The sequence below is a fragment of the Oryctolagus cuniculus genome, chromosome 5, assembly GCF_051225735.1.
Source record: "Oryctolagus cuniculus isolate XC-2025 breed Fujian yellow rabbit chromosome 5, ASM5122573v1, whole genome shotgun sequence".
Classification (NCBI taxonomy): Eukaryota; Metazoa; Chordata; class Mammalia; order Lagomorpha; family Leporidae; genus Oryctolagus; species Oryctolagus cuniculus.
In genome coordinates, this window is record NC_142871.1 from 37958964 (window position 1) to 37983821 (window position 24858).

The following is a 24858-nucleotide window of genomic DNA, read 5'->3' on the forward strand; positions in this document are numbered from 1 at the left end:
TATCTCCACTTTTATTAAACTATCTCTCCCCAGACTATCAGTGTGCTCCCTTCCTATTCCGCCATCTTGCCCGAGTATCGCCTAAATCCTGTATGTTTTTGAATAAGCGATTTACATTTGGTTATCCTAGAAAAGTTAGACTAAGTTTGGAAAGCTGTGAGACTCTTGAAAACATGAATAAGTATTTTATATAATCTTAATTTTTAGAGAAAATCAACCTCCTATTCACTTTAAGTATCTAATTCTTGTCTTAGGGACGTTAGTACATTTTTGTGGAATGAATAGCTGATTCCCCCACCTCTGGCTTATTGTTTTTTTTTTCTTTCCCCAATTTGAAAACAATCTGAAGACATTGTTGGTTTTAGCTTATTTGCTTAGGAAATTACGCACACAGTATTTGTAAACTGTTATAATGAAAAATTGCCACAATTATATTGAATGTCTTCCTGAAACAACATGTTGATCATGATACGGTATGAAAATTGAATGGGGATTAAAGGTTCCCATAGATTATCCTGCATTTTATTTTAAAGAGATAAGTAATATACTATACTTAAGTGTTATCCAATAAACATTGGAACAAGAACTTATAACCATATAAGAATTTTATTTTTGCTAATGTCTTGTCCATAAAAACTTTTTTTTTTGATGTCAGTTGTATGCCTGTGACAGTTGGCTTTTGGAGCCATTTATAATCATTGGCTGCGTTCAGCTTTGACTTTGTATCTTTTTGGCACACATTTGAGTTTGCTGTTCATGAGGTAATGGGTAATTGTTTGACTTCCTAGGCAACAGCCCATTGAGACCCAGTCTGTTGTGTTCCAGGGGGAGTTGTAACAGCTATATTGGGGCCCAGCTCTTTGGAAAGGAAGCTTATTTGCCTTATTACCAGCATTTGCTATATTAAAATACATACTTGTATGAGGTGAGACACGTTTAGATGTGAATCTGAATTGAAAGCTTTGCTGTTATGACTTAACTGTATTTCAGATATAAACAAATCAGTTACATCTAATGGTTTTGGATTGCGTAAAAAAATCACTACAAACTCAACCCTGATATAGATATGGAATCTGACTTTTTATTATCGTCTAATTTTCTTTTTTAAAAGTTTATAATTATTAGAAAGATAGAGTGACAGAGAGTGAAGAAAAGAGAGAGAAAGAGAGCGTTGGAAAGAATAAGAGAGAGATCCTTCTGTTAGTTCATTCCCCAGATGTCTACAACAGCTTGGATTGGGCAGGCAAAGGCCAGGAGCCAGAAACTCCATCCAGGTCTGTTAAGTGGATGGCAGTGATCCAAGCACGAAGGCATTATCTGTTGCCTTCCAGGGTTCACATTAGCAGGAAGCTGAATCAGAAGAAGAGATGGGACTTGATCCCATGCATTCTGATATTCAGGCATCCAAAGTAGCGGTTTAACCCCTTGTGCTACATAGCCTGCCCTTAATTTTCATGCCTTAGGAAAATACATGTTTTCCCAATGTACTTGCCAAATTGTTCCCCTATGTATTCTATAAGTTAGACAAATGAGCTAAAGAGGTAAAAGAATGATAGAGTAACTTTAAGAATAGTGATGTGTATTATTGAGGTATCTAAAGGATTTCCAAAAAGGGTAGAAGTTTGGGAAGAATTGATGAATAGACTGGAAAAAGAATGGAACAAAAAGGGGGAAATGAGGGCAGTTTTGCTAAGACTGGGAGCAGTGTGAAGGGTCTATACTGCAATAGAGGACAGGGTAGAGAGGGGCTTTCATCCAATCCAGTGCAGTGAAAATTCATCTGGAAGGCAGTAGGGATCCATTGTAAGTGCTAAGTTTTAGCAAGGTGAATGTAGAACTTAGACAAAATTAGGATTTGCATTGGTATTCAGAATGGTTTGTGCAAGAGGTCTGCCTTGGTGATGTACATGGGAAGAGGCGGGTTTATTGAAGCACAAAGGCTACCCTCATGGCATGACATTGACCTTTTTCAATTTTTTTATCCCAGAGTTTAAGCCTTTGCCTTGGAGATACAAATTTGGTCTTTTTTGTTTCTTATTTATCCGCCTTGGGAAAGCTGAGCCAGTGCTTCCTGTTCTTCCACCAAACTAGAAAAACCAAAAACCTAAAAAGTGAACCCCTACAGATAAATAATAAACCTGTAGAGGATACGGAAACGACTAAATTAGAATGCTATTTTATTAGCGTATAGTTGAGAAGTGTAACTAGCAAAGGAAGTAAATGTACACATCATCCTGGCTAGTGCACATTCTGTTTGTTGGCCACATGGCACTCTGTAGGATGGTGAGTTGTGGGGGTAGAATCAAAACTGGAAGGTTAGATATATGATGAGAGGACTTATGAGTAATACATTGTTATTTTTTGTATCTGGTGTTTGTTCCTGGGCTAGTGCTTTGTCTTTTTTTTTTTTTTTTTTTAAAGATTTATTTTTATTTGGAAGAGTTACAGAGAAAGAGGGAGAGACAGGAAGAGAGAGCAGTCTTCCATCTGCTGGTTCACTCCTCATATGGCCGCAGTGGCCACAGCTGAGCCAGGCTGAAGCCAGGAGCCAAGAACGTTGTCCATGTCTCCCACATGGATGGCAGGGACCCAAATACTTATCTTCCACTGCTTTTGGATCAGAAGTGCATCTGGCGCATATATGGGATGCTGGGGTTGTAGGTGGTGGCTTTACCCACTATGCCACAACACTGGCCACTTGGTGCTTTACCTCATTCATATAATTTCAGTAAAGTGAATCCTGTTCTTGTCCTCGTCCTTGTCACCAGGAGGCTGTTCTTGCTAGAAAGGACTAATAAGTGTGTGTATCAGTCTTTTTTTTTTTTTTTTATTTGACAGGTAGAGTTAGTGTGAGAGACAGAGAGAAAGGTCTTCCTTCCGTTGGTGCACCCCCCCCCCCCCAAACGCCGTTACGGCTGGTGCTGCGCCGATCCGAAGCCAGGAGCCAGGTACTTCCTTCTGGTCTCCCATGTGGGTGGAGAGGCCCAAGCTCTTGGGCCATCCTTCACTGCCCTCCTGGACCACAGTTCAGAGAGCTGAACTGGAAGAGGAGCAACCAGGACTAGAACCTGGCACCCATATGGGATGCTGGCGCCACAGGCAGAGGATTAACCAAGTGAGCCATGGTGCCAGCCCTGTGGATCAGTCTTATAATATATTCTCCTAAATTTCTTTTTGCTGTCTCCTCATTGTTTGTCATTTGTAGGATTCATAAACTTTATTAAAGTAATTTGGATATTTCAGTCATAATACCTCGTCTTAGTTACCTGGGGCCATATGGTTCTTTTTGGTAATTTTGCTTTGGTCTGCTTTGTGATGATTTCCCTGTATGCTCAAAGGATGAGCTTATATTTAGATTTCCTTTTGTTTCTATGTACTGCACACATTTGAAAAAGACTGAGGGAGTAAACCAGGAAGCCAGATCAGGAGTTCAGCTTCTGGTTCAAAGTTCCCTGTGTGTGTGTGTGCACGCGCACGCGCGTATTTTAAAGATTTACTTATTTATTTGAAAGGCAGAGTTAAAGAAAATGAGAGAGTTCACTCCCCAAATGACTGCGATAGCCGGGGTGGTTCCAGGCTGAAACAGGATCCCAGAACTCTGGGTTTCCACATGAGTGGCTGAGGCCCAAGTACTTGAGCTGCCTCCCACTGCTTTCCCCAGGCTCATTAGCAGGGAGCTGGATGAGAAACCAAGCAGCCAGAACTCCTAGTGCCCTTATGGGATGCCGGCTGTGGCGGCGGCATTGCAGGCTGCCTTTTAGCCTGCTGCACCACAGTGCCCGCCCCTGGCCTTGTGGTTTTTATCCTGGAGAAGGCTTAGAGTAGAAGCTTGCTATAGAAATAAAGAATGTACCAACCTTGGCAAAGAAGAGATGACAGACTCTAGTGATGTCAACCCTGACTGAGAGACGGTGGAGTCAGAGGCAACTCTGGAGCAAAATCCCAAGAGGAGATTCAGTTTTGGAGGAGAATTGGCTTTTGAAAGAGCCCCAGTGGATCATCTAAGTGAAGATGAACATAAGCCACTGGCTTGATGGTGTGACTTTGCTAATTGATCAAAACTAGAAATGTACATTTGGTCGGTTCCCGTTAGAAGTAACGGCTCTCGGGCTGGCGCTGTGGTGTAGCGGGTAAAGCTGCCACCTGCAGTGCTGGCATCTCATATGAGTGCTAGGCTGTTCCACTTCTGATCCAGCTCCCTGCTATGGCCTGGGAAAGCAACAGAAGATGGCCCAAGTCCTTGGGCATATCGTGTAGAGACCCGGAAGAAGCTCCTGGCTCCTGGCTTTGGATTGGCCTAATTGCTGCTGAACCAGCCAATGGAAGACCTCTCTCTCGCCCTCTTTCTCTGCCTCCTTGTAACTCTGCCTTTCAAGTAAATAAATAAATCTTTTTTTTTTTTTTTAATGTGATGGCTGCCTAATCTTTTTTTTTTAAGATTTATTTATTTGTTTGAAAGAGTTACACAGAGAAAGAAGGAGAGGCAGAGAGAGGTCTTTTATCCATTGGTTCACTCCCCAGTTGGCCACAACAGCCGGAGCTGCACTGATCCGAGCCAGGAGCCAGGAGCTTCTTCCGGGTCTCCCACATGGGTGCAGGGGCCCAAGGACTTGGGCCATCTTCTACTGTTTTCCCAGGCCATAGCAGAGAGCTGGATCGAAGTGGAGCAGCCGGGATATGAACCGGCGCCCATATGGGATGCTGGCACTGCAGGTGGCGACTTTACCCACTATGCCACAGCGCCGGCCCCTGACTGTCTAATATTAAACATGTTTATTATTGTTTCTGAGCATCTTTACAACAGATCTATAAGGTAGTAATTCATGACTTAAGTTCCTTAGGATTTTTTTTTTTTTCAGGCAGAGTGGACAGTGAGAGAGAGAGAGAGAGACAGAGAGAAAGGTCTTCCTTTTGCCGTTGGTTCACCCTCCAATGGCCGCCGCGGCTGGCGCACCGTGCTGATCCGATGGCAGGAGCCAGGTACTTCTCCTGGTCTCCCATGGGGTGCAGGACCCAAGCACTTGGGCCATCCTCCACTGCATTCCCTGGCCACAGCAGAGAGCTGGCCTGGAAGAGGGGCAACCGGGACAGAATCTGGCGCCCTGACCGGGACTAGAACCCGGTGTGCCGGCGCCGCTAGGCGGAAGATTAGCCTATTGAGCCGCGGCACCGGCCAGGATTTTTTTTTTTTTGATGATTACTAATAAAATAGCTAATATCATTGTGGTTTTATGCTAAATTATGTGTGTTGTATCTCATTTAATCTTCAAAACAAGTTAGGATTGGATCAAAGAGGGGAACCAGTCTTAGGAACCTAAGATCACACAGAAACCATGGATGGACTTGGACTTGTAGCCATCTAGCTGCTGAACTCACACCCTTGTCAACTATGGTACATGGACTCTCAATTAGATAATTCATAGGAAAGCAATGTAAAAAGCATATAACTTTAAAAAACAAATTGGAAAGATGCAGAGTTGAGTGAGGCCTCCAGTGGAGAAGGAAATGGCCTGCAGAGGGTTTTGGAATGATATCTGTACAGAATGAAGGATATAGGGAAAGAGGACTATTCTTAGGGAATAAAAGTAATTAAGTTAAGAATGGCTTTGTATCTACATAAAAGTATATTAAAGCGGAGGTTATTTAATGTCAAACAGCAGTTGGGGGTGGACGTGGAGGATAGGAAGTGGAAATCATATGGGTTGGTCTTCTCTTATCCTGAGGTATCACCTTAAATATCACATCCTCAAAGAGCTGTCAGTCTAGAACTTGATTGTTAACGGATAAGGAAATTGTTGTGTGCCAGTGCTCTTGTGGTTGATGTGCGTGCTTTGGCTTCTGGTCCTCCTTATTCACCCTCTATCACATGCCATTCTATGACTGAAATACCTCATTATGGGAACCGCAAGACTGGGAGGTTTAGTAGTGCCATAGCCTCTTCCTTGGCCTTGGATCTAAGATCCTTTATAATATGGCACCCTCCTTCCTGGCAGCTCTGCACCCTCATTTCCCAGCAATGTCAAATGTAAGCCCCATACTTTAGTGACAGCAAATTACTCATTTTCCTCTTGAACATGCTGTGTCGTGTCATAGCTTATCTAGGCTTTTCAAAAAAATTTATTATTTATTTGAAAGGCAGAACAACATAAGAGAGAGACAGACAGGATGGGGGGAAAGGGAAAGGGAGAGAGAGAGAGAGATATCTATCTGCTGATTTACTCCCTAAATTCCTGCAACAGCTGAGGCTGGGTCAGGGCCAGGCAGAAGCCAGAAGTCTCAAATTCCAAGAGATCTCCTTTGTGAATGGCAGGGACCCAAGCACCCAAGCTATCATCTGCTGTCTCCTAGGGTGTGAATTTGCAGGAAGCTGAATTGGAAGCAGAGCCAGGACTCCATTCCCACATTCTGTTAAAGGATGTGAGCATCCCAAGAAGAAGGCTTAACCTGCTATGCCACAACACCTGCCCCTTTTTGGGCTTTTGTATCTGTTACCCTCTCTGCCTGTTTTCCTTTTTTTCTCACCTATTAAGCTTCTACTGACCATTACAGGTAAGTTAAAAAGGTATTCATCCTAGAGAATCCTTCTCTGCTTGGCCTTGTCCCTACAGCGTTTGGCTGCTGCTTCTCTGTGATCTGCCTCTGCTGTAGACCTGTCGCTGTGTTATTAATTACATGCCCACCTCACAGTGACTGAGGTGCTTTGTCTTACTTTCCTCCTATTTTCCCAGAGTTTACCCCAATGCCTGAGTCATAGGGAGTATTCAATAAATACATCCTGAGTGAGTGAAGTGGTAATGGCTGACTGCCACTTACAAAGTGACAGTTTTCAATGATGTTTGTTTTCAAAAAGGGTTTTTCTTTGCTATGAAAAGAAAGTTAAATACTTCTGTCAATATAGATTTCTTTTCAGGAAAGGGAAATGTATTTGTATCCGTAGAAGTCTTTGATTTACTAGAGATTAGATGGAACTAATTTTGTAGGGAAGATGACAACAGTGGAAAAGAAATAGGATCAGACTTTAAAAAGTTGAGTGGTCAGCATTGTGGCACAGCAGGTTCAGCCACCGTCTGCACTGCCAGCATTCATACAGGTGCCTGTTCTTGTCCTGGCTGCTATACTTCCAGCTCGCTGCTAATGGCCTGAGAGAACAGCTGAAGATGGCCCAAGTGTTTAGGCCCCTGCCATCCATGTGGGAGACTTGGAAAAAGCTCCTGGCTTTGACCTGGCCCATCCCAGGCCATTGAGGCCATCTGGGGGAGTGAACCAGTGGATGGAAGATCTCTCTCTCTCTCTCTCTGTGTCTCTATTTCTATCTCTGTAACTGACTTTCAAATAAATAAATAAATCTTAAAAAAGTTTCTGGAAAAATGAAATTTGGTGCAGAGAACTTAGAAATCTGTATAATGCTTTTATTATATGTATTTTCCATAGACTTTTAAAAAGACCTCTTATATATAATAAGGCTCTTTACATACTCAAATCTTTCTTTTTTTTATAGATTTATTTCATTTTTTTGAAAGGCAGAGTTAGAGAAGGAAATCTTCCATTCACATTGCCACATTGTCTGGGGCTGGGCCAGGCTGAAGCCAGGAGTTAGGAGCTTCATTTGGTTCATTGGGGCCTCCCACATAAGTTTAGGGGTCTAAGTATTGGGCCATCCTCCACTGTTTTCCCAGGCACAGTAGCAGGGAGCTGGATTGGAATTGGTGTACCAGGCCTCGAACAGGCACCTGTATAGAATGTTGGCACTGCAGGTGGTGGCTTAACCCACTGCACCACAATGCTGGCCCCCTCAAATATTTCTTAAGTGACTATCATTGTGGTTTAACTTGCTGCGCCACAATGCTAGCACTTTAAATTTTTTTTAATCTAATTTTATTTGAAATGCAGAGAGAGAAGAGGGGAAGGAGAGGGAGAGAAAGAGAGAGAGAGAATATGAGAATCTCATTTTCTCTGGTTCACTCCTCAAATACCTGCAAAGCCCAGTCCGGACCAGGCTGAAGGCAGGACTGGGAATTCCATCCAGATCTCCCACATGGGTGACAGGTACTCAATTACTTGAGCCATCACTTGGTGCCTTGTAGGGTTCCTAGTAGCAGGAGCTGGACTCAGGAGCTGGAGCTGGTTCTTGAACCCAGGCATTCTGAGATGCAATGCACATGTCCCAAGGGGTGTCTTAAGTACAACCTTTCAAATGCCCACCCTCTCATTTCCTTTTAAATTATTTTAGATTCAGTACCTTTAAACTCATTTATTCCAGAAACATGTATTGGTGCTAGGCAGTATTGTAGGTGATGGGAAGAAGGTGGTTTATAAAACAAAAAAATTCTATCCTTTGGAAATTGTGTTGTAGAGTTGAATCTGGTATGATGATGTCATAAGAATTTTACCCAGAAACATGTTTGATTATGTAACATCTATGATATCTCCAAGTGATTAGTGTTTTTTTTTTTATTTAAAAAAATTTTTTTTTGAGAGGCAGAGTGGACAGTGAGAGAGAGAGACAGAAAGGTCTTCCTTTTGCTGTTGGTTCACCCTCCAATGGCCGCCACGGCTGGCGCGCTGCGGCCGGCGCACCACGCTGATCCGATGGCAGGAGCCAGGTGCTTCTCCTGGTCTCCCATGGGGTGCAGGGCCCAAGTTCTTGGGCCATCCTCCACTGTGCTCCCTGGCCACAGCAGAATTGGCCTGGAAGAGGGGCAACTGGGACAGAATCCGGCGCCCCGACCGGAACTAGAACCTGGTGTGCCGGCGCCGCAAGGCAGAGGATTAGCCTATTGAGCCGCGGCACCTGCTTCAAGTGATTAGTGTAAACAGAATTTCATTTAAAATATTCTTAAAAGGTTTATTTATTTATTTGACATTACTTATAATTCAGAAGAAAATATTTTTAGGAACAATTGATGATTATGTTGGTTTCACTGTTTTTATAATGGCAGCTAGCAGAAATTGCTTACTAGGCACTTGATTTTTTTTAAAGATTTATTTATTTATTTGTTTCTTTTTTTGACTTTTATTTAATAAATATAAATTTCCAAAGTACAGCTTTTGGATTACAGTGGCTTTTTTCCCCCCGTAACTTCCCTCCCACCCGCAACCCTCCCATTTCCTGCTCCCTCTCCCATTCCATTCACATCAAGAGATTTATTTATTTGAAAGTCAGTTACACTCAGAGAAGGAGAGGCAGAGAGAGAGAGAGAGAGAGAGAGAGGTCTTCCATCCGCTGGTTCATTCTCCAGTCATTCCCAATGGCTGGAGCTGCTCTGATCCGAATCCAGGAGCCAGGAACTTCTTCCAGGTCACCCACACGAGTGCAGGGCCCAAGGACTTAGGCCATCTTTTGCTGCTTTCCCAGGCCATAGCAGAGAGCCGGATCAGAAGTAGAACAGCTGGGACTTGAGCTGGCGCCCATATGGGATGCCAGCACTTCAGGCCAGGGCTTTAACCCACAGCACCACAGTGCACTTCTAGGCACTTCTAACTAGAATCCTTTGGTTCATTTACCCCAAACCTATGAGATAAGTGCTAGCAACTATTTTCCTCTCACAGGTGACAAAACTGAAGCAAGGAGATTAAATCCCCTGCACAGCAGCTGATTGGTTTAGCCAGGATTTAAATTCAAGCATGTTACTAATCTGTTATTCAAAATAAAGCAGTTGAGAGATTCTTCCCTTTGAGGAGCAATTTTATGAAGATTAGAATATAAATCTAATTGGTAATTATCTATAATGGAGATCATCTAAAGATGTAGTATGTATGTGTTACATATGGAGTAGTAAGTAGCATTATGTATGTGTTAGTAGCACTACTGGAGCTAGAATACTTGGATTTGTCATTTACTGGCTGTGTGTCCTAGATTCATCATACTTAAAATGGGAGTAAGAATAGCACGTGTGGTCCTGGAATTGTGGCATAGCAGCTAAGCTGTCACTTAACTGTATCCCATTTGGGTACTGCAGTGCCCAGTGAGACCTGGTTGCTCTGCTTCTGATCCTGCTCTCAGCTGATGTGCCTGAGAAAGCAACAGAGGATGGCCCAAGTGCATGGGCCCCTTTTCCCATGTAGGAGACTTGGAAGAGGCTTCTGGCTCCAGGCTTTGACATAACCCAGCCTTGGATATTGTGGCAATTTGGGGGAGTGAACCAGTGGATGGAAGATGTTTCTCTCTCACTTTCTCTTTCTTCCTTGCTAATGCTGTTTCAAGTAAATTTTAAAAATCTTTAAAAAAAATTCTTTCAAGAGCTTGGTCAGCTCAGTCAGTGCTGGAGCGTTGGGGATTCATGGATGATTCGTTAATCATCAGCGATGGGCTGTTCGACCTGACCTATAGACTGTACCTAGCTGGTGCCATGGCTCAATAGGCTAATCCTCCATCTAGCGGGGCCGGCACACCGGGTTCTAGTCCTGGTCGGGGCGCCAGATTCTGTCCCGGTTGCCCCTCTTCCAGGCCAATTCTGCTGTGGCCAGGGAATGCAGTGGAGGATGGCCCAAGAACTTGGACCCTGCACCCCATGGGAGACCAGGAGAAGCACCTGGCTCCTGCCATCAGATCAGCGCGGTGCGCTGGCCGCAGTGTGCTGGCCGCAGCGCGCCAGCCGTGGCGACCATTGGAGGGTGAACCAACGGCAAAAGGAAGACCTTTTTCTCTGTCTCTCTCTCTCACTGTCAACTCTGCCTGCCCAAAAAAAAAAAAAAAAAAAAGAAAGAAAGACTGTGCCTAAATTATTGATTGGCATCTCCTACCAAACATACAATGCCTATTTAGCATGGAAAATCAATCCCTTCATGTGGGGAGCAACTCGGACTAGACTAAGTTACTCGAATTAAGACTTATTCTATGCATCTGCTCTCCCACAATATGGTGCTGAGAGAGGAGTAAACAGCTTCTACGCAGCTGTCTCTTGCCAACTTGAGTGATGACCTGCAGGAGCTGATCCTGCTCCTGATTGGAGGAGAGCAGCATACTCGGCGTGTGGGTAGCAGAGTTGGGATTGGTGGAAGAGGACTATAAAGGAGGAGAGAGACAACATGCACCAGGAACATCTAAGGGGAACACCTGAGGAACATCTGAGCAGCCCCTGAGAGAGCCGGCCAGCGGTGTGCCGCTCCCCCGCTCCCCCGCGGAAGTGGGGAAAGTGGCAGGGGGGCCCGCCCCTCCACGGAGGTGGAGGGATGGCAGCCAACCCGGGAAGGACCAGCAGCAAACCCGGGGAGGGCCGAGCAGACCAAAGAACAGTGCAGGGTCCTGTGTCGTTCCTCCACGAAGAGGGGGAGCAACATAATGGTGCCGTGACTCGGATAGGAAACCTAGGCAGGGTTTAGTGTCGTTCCTCTACCAAGAGGGGGAGCGACATAATGGTGCCGTGACTCGGATAGGAAACCTAGGAGGGAAGAAGCGGGAAGAAGTGGGAAAATACCAGAGAGAGAGACTAGCAAAGAGCCTAGGGAAAAGCCGGATGGAAAAAGTTCCGGAAGAAGTTAGGATTGAAAGCGAAAGTGAAAGCTGGAAGAAACTTAGACTCAGATACGGACTAAAGCTAACGTTGAAAGTGAAAGTGAAAGCTAGAAGAAACAGACTCGGATACGGACTGTGGGGAGAAGCCAGGAGAAATGAGAGGGGAATATTGTTGGAAGAAAAGTTAGGAAACATACCGGGTAGAGAAAAATGTTAGGGAAAATGAAGCCGTGGGGGCAGGCTGAGGCGGAGACGTAAGCTAGGTTGGGATTCGTCAAGTCAGCCCAGGGAACAAAAGGCAAAAAACTAAAACCAGAGGCGGAGACGTAAGCCAAGTTGGAATCCATCAGATTAGCCTGGGGAGCAAAAGACGGGAAGCCAAACTGGGAGCGGAGACGTAAGCTAGGTTGCATTTCGTCAGGTTAGCCCGGGGAACTTAGACTGAAAACCGAGAAGCGGAAATGTGAGCTAGGCTGTGTGATTCGCGGAAGCCGCTGCGCGCAGAGAGAGCGCGCGGGGCACGAGCGGGGAGAGCACACGGGGCGCGAGTAGATAGGAAGTGCGGGGCTGGCGCGGGGCCATGGTGCAGGCGCGAAGGGGCGCGGAGACCACAGAGCGCGTGCGAAGCTGGGAAGCCACACAGATAAGAGAAGCAGGCTGAAGCCGCGCAGAGCTGGGAAGCCGCCGCGGGGCGAGGCACCAAGAAGCAGCCTTGGGGTGGGCGCTGGGAAGCCGCGGGGATAAGAGAAACAGAAGTATAGAAGTAAAATGAGAGAAATAGGAATGCTGGCAGATAGAAGTAAAATAGGAGAAATAGGAATGCCCGGAGATAGAGAAATAGAGAAAAATAAGGCCTCCCCACAACACGGCAATGAGAGAGCTTGGATTCGGTCTGCCTGATCAGGCAATAAGCACCAGCAGGCAGCTCGACCAGAGTATGAGCTGCAGGCCACCAAAGAAAGGCACGAATCAACATTAATAAGTCTCCCCACAATACGGCAATGAGAAGGCTCGGATTCAGTTTGCCTGATTGGTAGGGCTTGTAAGCACCTGCAGGCAGTTCTAGCAGAGCAGAGCATGCGCTGTAGGGCACCGAACACAGGCACACATCAGCGCCTAAAAACCTCCTCACAACATGGGAAAGAGAGGACCCGGATTTGGTTTGCCTGATTGGTGGGCAACTCTAGCAAGCAGAGCAGAGTGTGTGCCGCGGGGCACCGAAGACAGGCACGTATCAACGCCAAAAATAAAAAGAAAGGGAGAATTGTGGGGAGCAACTCGGACTAGACTAAGTTACTCGAATTAAGACTTATTCTGTGCATCTGCTCTCCCACAATATGGTGCTGAGAGAGGAGTAAACAGCTTCTATGCAGCTGTCTCTCGCCAACTTGAGTGATGACCTGCAGGAGCTGATCCTGCTCCTGATTGGAGGAGAGCAGCGTACTCGGCGTGTGGGTAGCAGAGTTGGGATTGGTGGAAGAGGACTATAAAGGAGGAGAGAGACAAAATGCACCAGGAACATCTAAAGGGAACACCTGAGGAACATCTGAGCAGCCCCCGAGAGAGCCGGCCGGTGGTGTTCCGCTCCCCCGCGGAAGTGGGGAAAGTGGCAGGGGGGCCCGCCCCTCCACGGAGGTGGAGGGATGGCAGCCAACCCGGGAAGAACCAGCAGCAAACCCGGGGAGGGCCGAGCAGACAAAAGAACAGTGCAGGGTCCTGTGTCGTTCCTCCACGAAGAGGGGGAGTGACATAATGGTGCCGTGACTCGGATAGGAAACCTAGGCAGGGTTTAGTGTCATTCCTCCACGAAGAGGGGGAGCGACACCTTCGTCTTTTTGTTGTCATTTCATTCAACTGTGAGTGACTCCATTTGTAGGAGCATCTTGGAAATGATGAGCAATACATAGAGGAACTCACTCCAGGTCATGGGGAATTTATGAGGGGACTTCAAAAAGGTCATGAAAGAATCAATGAAAAGATAAACATTTTAAAATATAAACTATTTCTCAACACAAGTTTCATCAAGTTCATTATACATTGTAAGGGCTGATACTAGCCATTTAGTTCACCCTTAAAGAACTGAGCGTCCTAGAAATTTAACCAGTCTTTTTTGTAAACATTATTTGAAGAAAAATGGATGACCATTAAAGGTCATTTTTTTTTTTTTTTAAAGATTAGGAAACAGAGGCCAGCATTGTAGTGTAGTAGGTAAGTTGAAAATGCCTGTAATATTTGTATACCATAACATTGAATATCACGGATTAGCCTACCTAACATGCATGGTAGCCTGCAGTTGGGCAAAACTCATCTAAGAGCCCATTTCATAATAAGGGGGTGAATAGCTCTCATTTATCTGCAAGTACTAGATACTTGAACCCCCAAAATACTGGTAACACAGTACACTGTAGAACATCCATTGTTCATTCTTGTTGTCTCATGGCTGACTGGGAGCCAGGTTGCTTCTGCTGTCCAGCATTGTGAGAGTGGATTGTACCACATATTGGTAGCCTGGGAAGAGATCCAAATTCGAAATTCAGAATACAGTTTCTACTGATTACATATTGCTTTCACACTATCATAAAGTTAGAAAAAAAATTTCAAGTTGAACCACTGTAAACTGGTGACCATCTGTAGATGCTTTTATAGTTGTATGATAAACTCAGAGAAAGCCAATCTTCCAAATTTTTAGAAGAAAATATAAGCAGAAAAGACAAAAGATTGAGAAATTTTATTTTATTAAAAACACTTTCAGGGTCATACGTTTAGATTAGTGGGTTAAGACATCCATATCCCATGTCTGAGTGCCTGATTTGGCTCTAGCTCCTGACCCCAGCTTCCTACTAGTAAAGATGCTGGGAGGCAGCAGTGATGGCTTAAATACTTGGGTTCCTGCCACCACTGAGGGAGACCTGGATTGAGTTTCTATACCCTGGTTTTGGCCTCAGACCAGCACTGGCTTTTGTGGACATTAGGGAAGTAAAGTAGCAAATTGCGTTTCTTTCTTCCTCTCAAATTAAAAAAAGAGGAAAAGTAACAATGGCAGCATGTTACTTACAAGAAAATATACCACAGTGAAAACACAAGCTCAAATTGGCAAAATATGTTTGTGTAATGCGTTTTTGAAAGATTAATTTTATTTATTTGAAAGGCAGAGAGAGAGAGACTTATAACCACCCTGAGAGATCTTCCATACACTCAATCCCCAAATGGCTACAATGGCTGGGGCCAGAATTCCGTCTGGTTTTCCTTTGTAGGTAGTAGGGGTCCAAGAACTTGGACCATCTCAGCTACTTTCCTACGTGCATTGGCCTGGAGCTTGATCAGAAACGGAACAGCTGGAACTCAAACTAACATTCCAGTTTGGGATGCTGGCATTGCAGGTAGTGGCTTAACCCAGTGTGCCACAACAGCAACCCCAGAAATGTATATTTGAAAGACATTGCTAGCTGAATACTGGGCCTGTTCCCCTTTCTTTACTAACATATAAGCATAAATTTGTGCCTACTTAAAAATAATATCTGATGCCTGTCACAGGTCATCAGTTGTGACCTGTGATAAGTAAGAATCTCTGGGACAGTTTTACATTCAGAATCTGGGGTCTGGTTTTTTTGCACCTGGACCCACGCTCCATGGAAGTATGGTGTCTAAGCCATAGTAGTTATCATGCAAAGAAGGTGAAGCTGATAGTAAAGATGGCAGAGCAGGTGGGTAAAAGGAGGCTAGTTCCTAGATGTCATCTTTGATTGGATGAGTCAGCTATGGCTTTCCTACACCTGTGCTTATAGACCTTTGAGAAAATGACTTGAGTGTATTCTAGCCATTACAGTTTGGCTTTTAGAAAATAGCTTATATCCTACAATGATTAAAAATGTAGATTATATGAACAACTTTTTTTTTAAAGGTATTTATTTGAAGGGCAGATTACAGAGAGAAAGGGAGAGAGTGAGAGATAGATTGATCTTCCATCCACTGGTTTACTCCCCAAATGGCTGCAATGGCTAGGACTGGGCCAGGCCAAAGCCAGGAGCCAGGAGCTTCATCTGGGTCTACTATATGGGTGGCAGGGGTCCAAACACTTGTGCCACCTTCTGCTGCTTTTTCTAGGGCATTAGCAGGGAGCTGGATTAGAAGGGGCGTAGCCTAGACACGAACTGGTGCCAATATGAGATGCCAGCATTGCAGATGGCAGCTTAGTCTGTTATGTCACAACACTGACCCCCAAGAACAACTCTTATTAATCAGTAAGAAAATAAAAAGACTACTTAATAGAAAATGCAAGGATAATTGTAATTAGTTTGTAGAACTGGAAACCCAAATGTCTAGTAAGCTTATGAATCTCACTTGTAGTTAGGAAATTGCAAGTTAAAACAGAAATGTTTTCATGACCATTGCAATATCGCAATGTAAGAGTATAAACATACCAAGTGTTGAGGAACTTGTAGAAATTAATCCTTCACTGTTGGTGAACATAATTAATTGGCACAACTGTCTTGGAGAACAGTTTAGCAATATCAAATAAACCTGACTATATCACATTAGCTAACTAACTAGGTTTGTACTTTTTTTTTTTTTTTTTTGGACAGGCAGAGTGGACAGTGAGAGAGACAGAGAGAAAGGTCTTCCTTTGCCATTGGTTCACCCTCCAATGGCCGCTGTGGCTGGTGCGCTGCGGCCGGCGCACCGCGCTGATCCGATGGCAGGAGCCAGGTACTTCTCCTGGTCTCCCATGGGGTGCAGGGCCCAAGTACTCAGGCCATTCTCCACTGCACTCCCTGGCCACAGCAGAGAGCTGGCCTGGAAGAGGGGCAACCGGGACAGAATCCGGCGCCCCAACCGGGACTAGAACCCGGTGTGCCGGCGCCGCTAGGCGGAGGATTAGCCTAGTGAGCTGCGGCGCCGGCCTTAAAGCAGCCATTGGTTGGAATGTTTTTTTCTTTTTCTTTTTTTTTTTTACAGGTAGAGTGGACAGTGAGAGAGAGAGAGACAAAGGTCTTCCTTTTCCGTTGGTTCACCCTCCAATGGCTGCTGTGGCCGGTGTGCTGCGCTGATCCGAAGGCAGGAGCCAGGTACTTATCCTGGTCTCCCATGGGGTGCAGGGCCCAAGTACTTGGGCCATCATCCACTGCACTCCCTGGCTACAGCAGAGAGCTGGCCTGGAAGAGGGGCAACCGGGACAGAATCCGGCGCCCCGACTGGGACTAGAACCCGGTGTGCCAGTGCCGCAAGGTGGAGGATTAGCCTGTTGAGCTGTGGCGCCGGCTAGGTTTGTACTCTTAAGACTCCTGTGCCTATGCAGGAAGACAGGGAAGAAGTGGTCATTGAAACATTTATAATGCATGGGATTAGAAACAGTCTATCCTTCAGTTAGGAAAAATATATGGAGTACTACATAGGAATTAAAGAGAATGTACTACATTGATAGCTACAGACAGGAGTATGGAAAAACTTAATTGTGAACCTAACAAGAGACTTAATATGGTATTTTTATAAAATATGAAAACAATATTGGAATTATGCAAAATATTGCAGCCACTGAGAGATGTGCATACCCTGGCAGATATTTTTCTGCGCACAGTGAATTTTCTAGAAGCCTAAAAATCAATTTTTAAAGTCTAACCAGTGTTTATTCAGTGCCTATTTTATTCCTGAGAAAGTCTTTTTTACTTGGGCTATTAAACCATGGGGCTGTTCCTAGTCTACTTGTATAGTGCTGTTAAATTTTAAAGCATTTTCCAAAATGTATTCTTGCAGATTTTCATTTAATCTAATTACTTTCTGAGATAATAAAGTAGGCAGGCTTTTTTATGCTAATTCAAATTAAGGTGTAGTTGTTGGACTTGAACTTTGCATTTCTGGTTTCTAGTTTAGCTCATTTTATAATTTTATGCATTTTTCTCAGGACAGTTTCATGTCTAGGTATAGTTCATTTATGCAACAGATTTATTTGGAAAAGTTATGTGTGAATAAGTTTTTAGGATACATAGTATTTTAAATGTAAGTATAGTGGTTTTCTAATTTAAGAGGTCTATGGTGATTCTTTTTATGTAATAATGGCTGTTGATTTATTGGCAGTAATCTTTTTTTTTGGGTGAAAATAGTGGTTCTTAATAAGGTTCTTAAATCTTAGTATTCACAAGACTCCTTCCGTGAATTTATGATAAAAGATTCTCTGCTCCCTGCAGTTTTAGAATTCTGCCTGCCCTTCTTGTTTCTCTCCATTACTAGATTTGTGTGTTCAGGGCTGTGAGTTTTTCTTCATCATTTTTGTATTCTCCACGGTGAATAGCTTGGTGGAGTGTGTTGTTCTTTGTTAAGTGCTTAAATACTTACCGTCGGAATTCACGAAGAACTTCCTTCCTAGAAGGTAACACTTAAGTGAAATTAATATTGTAATAACTGTGGATGAAAAACAGTAAAAAGAATTTAATGGTCAAAAGTTAGATGTGAGCTGAAATTGGTTTTCAGTTAAGCTGTAAAGCATTATTTTCAAATGTATTTTTCTCTTGCAAGGTGGTTTGAAACATGATTCTAAGATGGCAGGGCAGGATCTTACTGGAAAAGATATACAGAAAATAAGTGAATGGGAGAAAATCAAGTTATTCTGCACTGTTATACCAGGCCAGTTTGGAAGTTAGTTTTCTTCTCAGAAAAGTTGTTCTCCAGCCACTGTCAATTGTTCAGCCCTTGGCAGCAACACAGAAAACTGCCCTTTTCACCTTCTCCCGCACACAAATGTAGACAATTCGTAGCTGGAACCCATCTTCAAGAAAGTGCTGGCTTTATTGAAGCCAAATGCCCAGAGTTTTTCATTTGGATACATGAAAGCCCTCTGGTGCTCTTACTGTATGTAAAATAAACTACACAGAAATATTTAAACACAAACACAGGACCAAACAAAACGCCTTCAATGTACTGTGTTTAAATACAGATGCAAACATTACCTCTTCTGTAATAAATGTATCGTTCTCTCTCTCTTGCTCACTCTATTATTCTTAAGTGTTAGCTGGGGTGCTTTTTAATGCAATGGCACAGTAAATATTAATTGAATGCAGGGTAGAGAAGATGCAACTCAAAGAAGTCAGTGACCAATTTTGTTTTCATCTATTTTGCTATTTAGAAAAGCCCAAAATATTTTAAGATGAATTTTCTAGTGTGAGAACTTTTAAAATGTTACAACAGTAAAGTGATTCCTTAACTGCCCATTTAGTTCAAATCTGAAGTAAATCTTTCCCAGGCTAAAGTTTTCTAACACAGGCCAGGAAACCCATGTGTTTGAATAGTGAACTTGAGTACTTTGTCTTCTTCTGCCAGACCTCTGGATAACCTTGGGGCAATTGTTCCTCTGTTGTTGTTTACTTATTTGAAAGTGAGTCCTGTGAAGATGTTAACTGGAGAAATGTGTGTTTTGTTTTTCGGGAATTATCTTACTTGCTATTTTATGCTGAACACAGAAAACTGCTTCTAACCCCCCAGAGTGTATCTCCAACACAGATAATCTTACTTCTTCCTCTTTCTATACTTTCTCATAAGCAACAACAATTGTTTATGATTTTTTTTAAAGATTTATTTATTTATTTGACAGAGTTACAGACAGTGAGAGACAGAGAGAAAGGTCTTCCTTCCGTTGGTTCACTCCCCAAATGTCTGCTATGGCTGGTGCTGTGCCCATCCGAAGCCAGGAGCAATGTGCTGCTTCCCAGTCTCCCATGCAGGTGCAGGGACCCAAGCACTTGGGCCATTCTCTGCCCTCCTGGGCCACAGCAGAGAGCTGGACTGGAAGAGGAGCAACCGGGTCTAGAACCTGGCGCTCATATGGGATGCCGGTGCCGCAGGCTGAGGATTAACCCCTGTTTATGTTTATGATGAACAAATATAGATGTACTTTGAGGATACTAATGAGCTGGTAAACAATAACGTGTAAGGTGTTTGATATTCTGTGTTCATGGAGGTGAAATTCTAGTGCACTCATACTTTTGTAAAGGCAAGCAATGAATGAACACAGATCTACAGTTACAGCTTGTTCCATTGTGCAGCTTATTTAAATTGGAAAAATTACCTAAAGTAACAAGGGGTGCCTTTTATGTGTAAATACAAGAAAGACAGATCTCCTCTCTTAACTGGCCACATAAGCATTTTCCTTTGATCTCTAATTTGAATTTCTTGGTTTCTTTCCAGATTTCTTCTTCATAAAATATGTAGGACTTATTTTGCTGAATAATTCAATGTGTGTCTTTGAAAAGGAGTTCTGAGCTTGAACATATTAAATTGGTGTTTATATTGGATACTGACGGAAAAATTGTCTTTTGATTATCTTCCATTCAATGGAAGCGTAGCGGGTCTTGTGTGATTGAATTGCGGTTCCTTTGCTTATCAGTTTTGTGTGTGTGGCTTTTGGACAGTTGCTGACATTGTACCCTTTGGAGGGATTGCCTTTGCATCATTATTGGAACTTGTCTGAAGTTGCAAGTCAGTTTTGGAGACAGTAACTGTTCCCTGGAAAATGCTGGGCCGACTTTAAAAATCTGTGAATTGTGAGACTGGTTAACAGATTGGATTTTGGCATTTGACTCTCCCAGGCCAAGGCAGTATCCAGCTTCAGTGTGAGTTACCGCAGATGCCTTTTTATCATTTGGGCTTTTTTCTGTCTTTCTTTTTTAAATAAATGATCAGCCTGTACAGTTTTAAGTCAAAAAGAATAAAAAGGAATTCCTAGCTTTTAAAGGATCCCCTTTAATTTTGTATTTAAAGTGCTATGTTGGTGTTATTTTTAGAAATTAAATATGTTACAGCTGTTGAGTAATTTACCACCTTCTGCCTTCATTTCTCCTTAAATAACTGAAGGCAAAAAAAATTGGGTTGATTCTGTGTAGCTGAGGAAAAAGCTGAGCGAGGAGCTTCAGCTTTATCTTTGTGACTTGCCCAAATGTCTTTATATGATGCCTAAGACTGTAGGAAAACCATGTATTCAGGTGGAAAATGTGGGTAGTTGTCCGCCTGAGGTGCTGGTGCTTGTTGTTGTTATTATTATTTTGTTAAAGATCACATTTATTTTAACAACTTGTTTGAAACATGGCAAGTTGAGAATCGTGAGCAGCCAAGGACAATTAACCATCAAGAAACGGCTTCACGTGTTGCCTAGTGCATCCTTGACAATTTGGATAAAACAGAAACAGCTGTGATTCCCAAGGCCCTATAAATTTCAAATGTTGGCGCAGCACACTTTATGAGCTGATTTAATCAAGAACTTTGCCCATATGTCTTTGGTGACTTGCTTCCAGTTTTCTTCACAAAAATGCAAACTATTTGAGGCCCTTTTCTATTCGTAAGTGAAAAATTGTGTGCATTTGGCTCTATGAAGTGAGTAGCCTTGAGAGATGGGCTTGCCTAGAAATTGACTACATTTTTGTGGGAGAACGGGTGAAAAGGGCAGTTTCCTGTGCTGCTGCCAAAAGGTCTGAACAATTTGTAGTAGCTTGTGGCTAGAAAACAACTGTGAGGCAAAAACAGCAAGTCCAGAGTGGTCCTGGTGTGTGTGAGAGGAATGCCCTTTTTTCCTACTTGATTATTAGGCTTTATATGAAATTTCTTTTATAAAGTGAATTTTTAATCTCAGCTGCTTGCAGTGATGTTTTGGTTGATTTGGATAAAATTGTGGGGAAACATTATTGGAGTTTGCAAAAGTGGGAAGTAATGTGATACTCAGTATAAAGGTAGAACCTGTATTTTGCTTTTATAATGCCACGTGCTTGGCTGGTGATCTATTTTTTTTCTGCCTTAGAAGGTAAGTCTTAGCATATAAAGCATATATTTTGTAGGGACAGTTCTTTTTTTCTTTCTCCTGTTCATTTAACTTATTATACCATCTCCTTGGTTTACTTGGGCAATGTGTATTAGAAGTGTCTTCCATTTTGTATTAGAAGTGTGTTTATAAAATATATATGTATAACTATGGTGATTGCTATTTATTAGTGCCAGAAGTATGCCAGGTACCATGCTGTTTATTTGGACATCACACACACTTTAAATCATTTACTTCTCTGGTTAAGGAAATGGCTTAGAGAAGGTAAGTGTTGTGTAGTGTGAAAATGACTGGAGTCTGGTTTTGTAGTCCTTCGTGTCCTAATTATTTGAAAATATGCACTATTCCAAATATTTTGTTGAATAAAAATCTATTGACGATCAAGCTTGTAGAATGGACTCTTGGGTGATAACGATAGATTGGTTTTAGTTTTTATGTTTTCTCTAAGCTCAGGTGGCACTGCGACCACACCTGAGCATTTGTGTACTTCATCATTTAATATAATTCTGTGGTCTGAATTAGCAGTTACCACAGTCACAGTTGCTTTTCTTTTATGGCTTTACTTTTGATTTTTCTCTTTTCAGAATATCTGTTAGCTTTTCATTAAAATGCAGATACTAGCTCCTTAGGCCTAACATGTTTCTTACTACTTTGTCCTATTCATCAACATCAGTTATTTTTCTTCAAATGGATATTTAATGAATGCCTGATGCTCATAATCTATCACAGTTGTCCCCAGCCTGGGTGGAAGTGGCTTGGTTATATTTGCTGTCTTGGAGACAGTTGGTAATTTTAGGAGATATTTGTATTGCCATGACTTAGAGGGTGGGCTACTGGCTGCTAAGTACATTATCAGTCAGTGATGCTGGTGTACATCCCTCCAATGAACAGGACAGTTCCTCTTAACAAAATGGCAATAGTGTGGAGATTGAGAAACCATGATCAAGCTAACAAAAGGCCCAAGCCAAATTTCATTTGTTATAAATTCTTGACTATGAGACTTTTTTTCCCCCCAGAATAAGACAATTCCATGGTAACTGGGCAGGTTTTTACTGTCTCTTTTAGAGGTAGAGGAAGAAGATAGCCATCTGTTTGCTCACCTACCACTAAGCTAAATAACATAAGTTTTTTTTGCAGGATTCTTTCACCTGCATTCTATCTTCATCCTCTGCCTGGGAGTTAGTGTCACGTCTTAAACTACTATGTGCTTTTATGTTAGCCACAATTAACTTACTGCTTACTAAGAGTGTTGTGTGAACTCCTTTGGCATGAAGAGAAAAGCTGAAGAATGTATCTACCAAAAGTAAATTTCATCTCTTGCAGTTTTGATTTGGATGCCTCTAAGAATTATATTTAGTACCAGGGCGTGTAGAGTTGAGTGTTAACTCTGTAAACTGAAAACTGAAATGTGGATAAATGGAATATTTAGAAAATCTTAAAAGGAAGAAACTTTCAATCCAGTACTTCTCTACCCTTTTAGGAAAATTAAGTGGTTTTTGTGTTTTATTACCTTCTGAGTTCTTGAGCCTAGCCTTTGTGATGTTGATTAAATGCAGAAAGTTAAAACGAGCAACTTGTAGTAATATTTCATACTTAATGCTTTTTGCAGGCACTTGGGAGTCCCTTTTTTCCTTCATCCTTCAGGAATAACTCAGTTTTACCCTATTCCATTCTTTACTTTTGTATGACTTTTTTGCATTTTGCTTTGTGTAGGTATCCCTCATAATAAATTGTAATCATTGGCTTACTCCCTGTCTCTCTTACTCTAAGCTATAATGTCCTAGGACAGTGCTGCATATATGGTAGATTATCCTTAATTGGTGAGTGAATGAGTGAATGTTGGAAGAGGAGAAGCAAGCATCTTAGCGGTTTTAAAAACTGAAAATGATTGGTAGGATAATTGAAAGTTAGAGTATGGGGAAGGGGCCTAAATAAGTGAAGGTAGGGATTGTTCTGTTAGTATGACCATGTTAGTGTGGTTTGTGCTGTGCATGTCCTGTGTGTTTTTTTTTTTTTTAAGATTTATTTATTTACTTGAAAGTCAGAGTTACACAGAGAGAGGAGAGGCAGAGAGAGAGGGAGAGAGGTCTTCCATCCGATGGTTCACTCCCCAATTGGCCGCAACGGCCGGAACTGCACCGATCTGAAGCTAGGAGCCAGGAGCTTCTTCTGGGCTTCCCATGGGGTGCAGGGGCCCAAGGACTTGGGCCATCTTCTACTGCTTTCCCAGGCCACAGCAGAGAGCTGGATCAGAAGTGGAGCAGCCGGGATTAGAACTGGCACCCATATGGGATGCCAGTGCTTCAGGCCAGGGCTTTAACCCACTGCGCCACAGCACTGGCCCCGCATGTCCTGTTTGGATGCTGGAGGTTGCATGAAGGTGGTTTGCCAGGCGAGTATGTGGTTCTGGCCATGTCTGCTGGTCTGAGATGTGTTCATGTTTGTTCATGTTTTTTTTTCCTGCCTTCCTTCTTTTTTGGAAAAAAAAAACCACATTTATTTATTTGAGAGGCAGAGTTATAGACAGGGAGAGTGAGAGACAAAGATCTTCCATCCACTGGTTCACTCCTCAAATGGTCGTAATGGTTGGAGCTGGGCTGATCCAAAGCCAGGAGTCAGGAGCTTCTTCTGGGTCTTCCACATGGGTTCAGGGGCCCAAGCACTTGGGCCACCTTCCACTGCTTTCCCAGGCCATAAGCAGAGAGCTAGATCAGAAGAGGAGCAGCTGGACACAAACTATATGGGATGCCTGCGCTGCAGGTGGAGGTTTAGCCTACTATGCCACAGCCTTGGCCCCATGTTCATATTTTTCATCTGAGGTCCTGCAGTCTGAAGTATCTGGTTGCTCTGAAGGGTTCACAGCCATAGCATGTTCTCAAGTATGATCTCCCTGTTTGCTGGCTCGATTTCTCTATGAATTTAAACCGCCCCACACCTCTAATCTCTCTTAGAAACTGCTGGATTTCTAGGTGATAGACATGGCCTTTGAAGTTCTGCAGTGATTGCCCAATGGCAGCACACTTGTAGCACTTTGAATTCTGGGCTGGGCTTCTGTTTGTCTCTTTGGACCTACCTTAGCTTTCTCTTATACTGGCTTTTGAATTTCAAGAGACATAGCTCCATTTTAACTTTCTGGTTTATTCCCTTAGGTGCATTAATGTCACCATTAGTGATTTGGGATAAATTAAATAACATTATAATGTGTGAGTTTAGTTTTTCTGTTTAATTTCATGAACACATTTGTCAGACACTGATTCAATTAGAGGTAATTATGGAAAAAGTTGTTTCAGTAAAAACCCACTAGTAGGGCACTGGCACTTGCCTCTTGTGGCCATGCTACTCATCAGACTTGTCCCTTGCGAATTGAACACGCCTGATTGCACAGGTGTTTGCATGGTTGAACAGATTACTTTTGGACAATACACTGTTGTGCCTGACAGTGATTAGAGGCAGTACATAGTTCCACATGGACTACTTTAGTAAGAGAATTAGGAGAAGATAAATATTCCCAAACATTTTCATGGAGAATAGAAAGCAAGAAAACATTCTTTGGGAGTAAATACACTTTTTCTTTTATTCTTTAATGGTTATATGTCGGTTGGAA

The 24858-nt window shown here is 42.9% G+C and overlaps 1 protein-coding gene across 29 annotated transcripts in view; it reads left to right on the forward strand.

Annotated features, from left to right (window-relative positions):
* The window catches only part of EPB41L2 (erythrocyte membrane protein band 4.1 like 2), a 257797-nt gene that overhangs the window by 47939 nt on the left and 185000 nt on the right, over positions 1-24858 (forward strand). For 3 of the 29 annotated variants that reach the window (XM_070073556.2, XM_070073562.2, XM_070073574.2), the window contains exon 1: positions 20931-21236. The exons of 25 other annotated variants lie outside the window; for them this stretch is intronic. The gene's annotated coding sequence lies outside the window, so the exon portion shown is untranslated. Of the gene's footprint in view, positions 1-20663; positions 20778-20930; positions 21237-24858 lie in introns of those variants that run through there. One more of the 29 variants, XM_089332679.1, reaches the window with a different exon arrangement.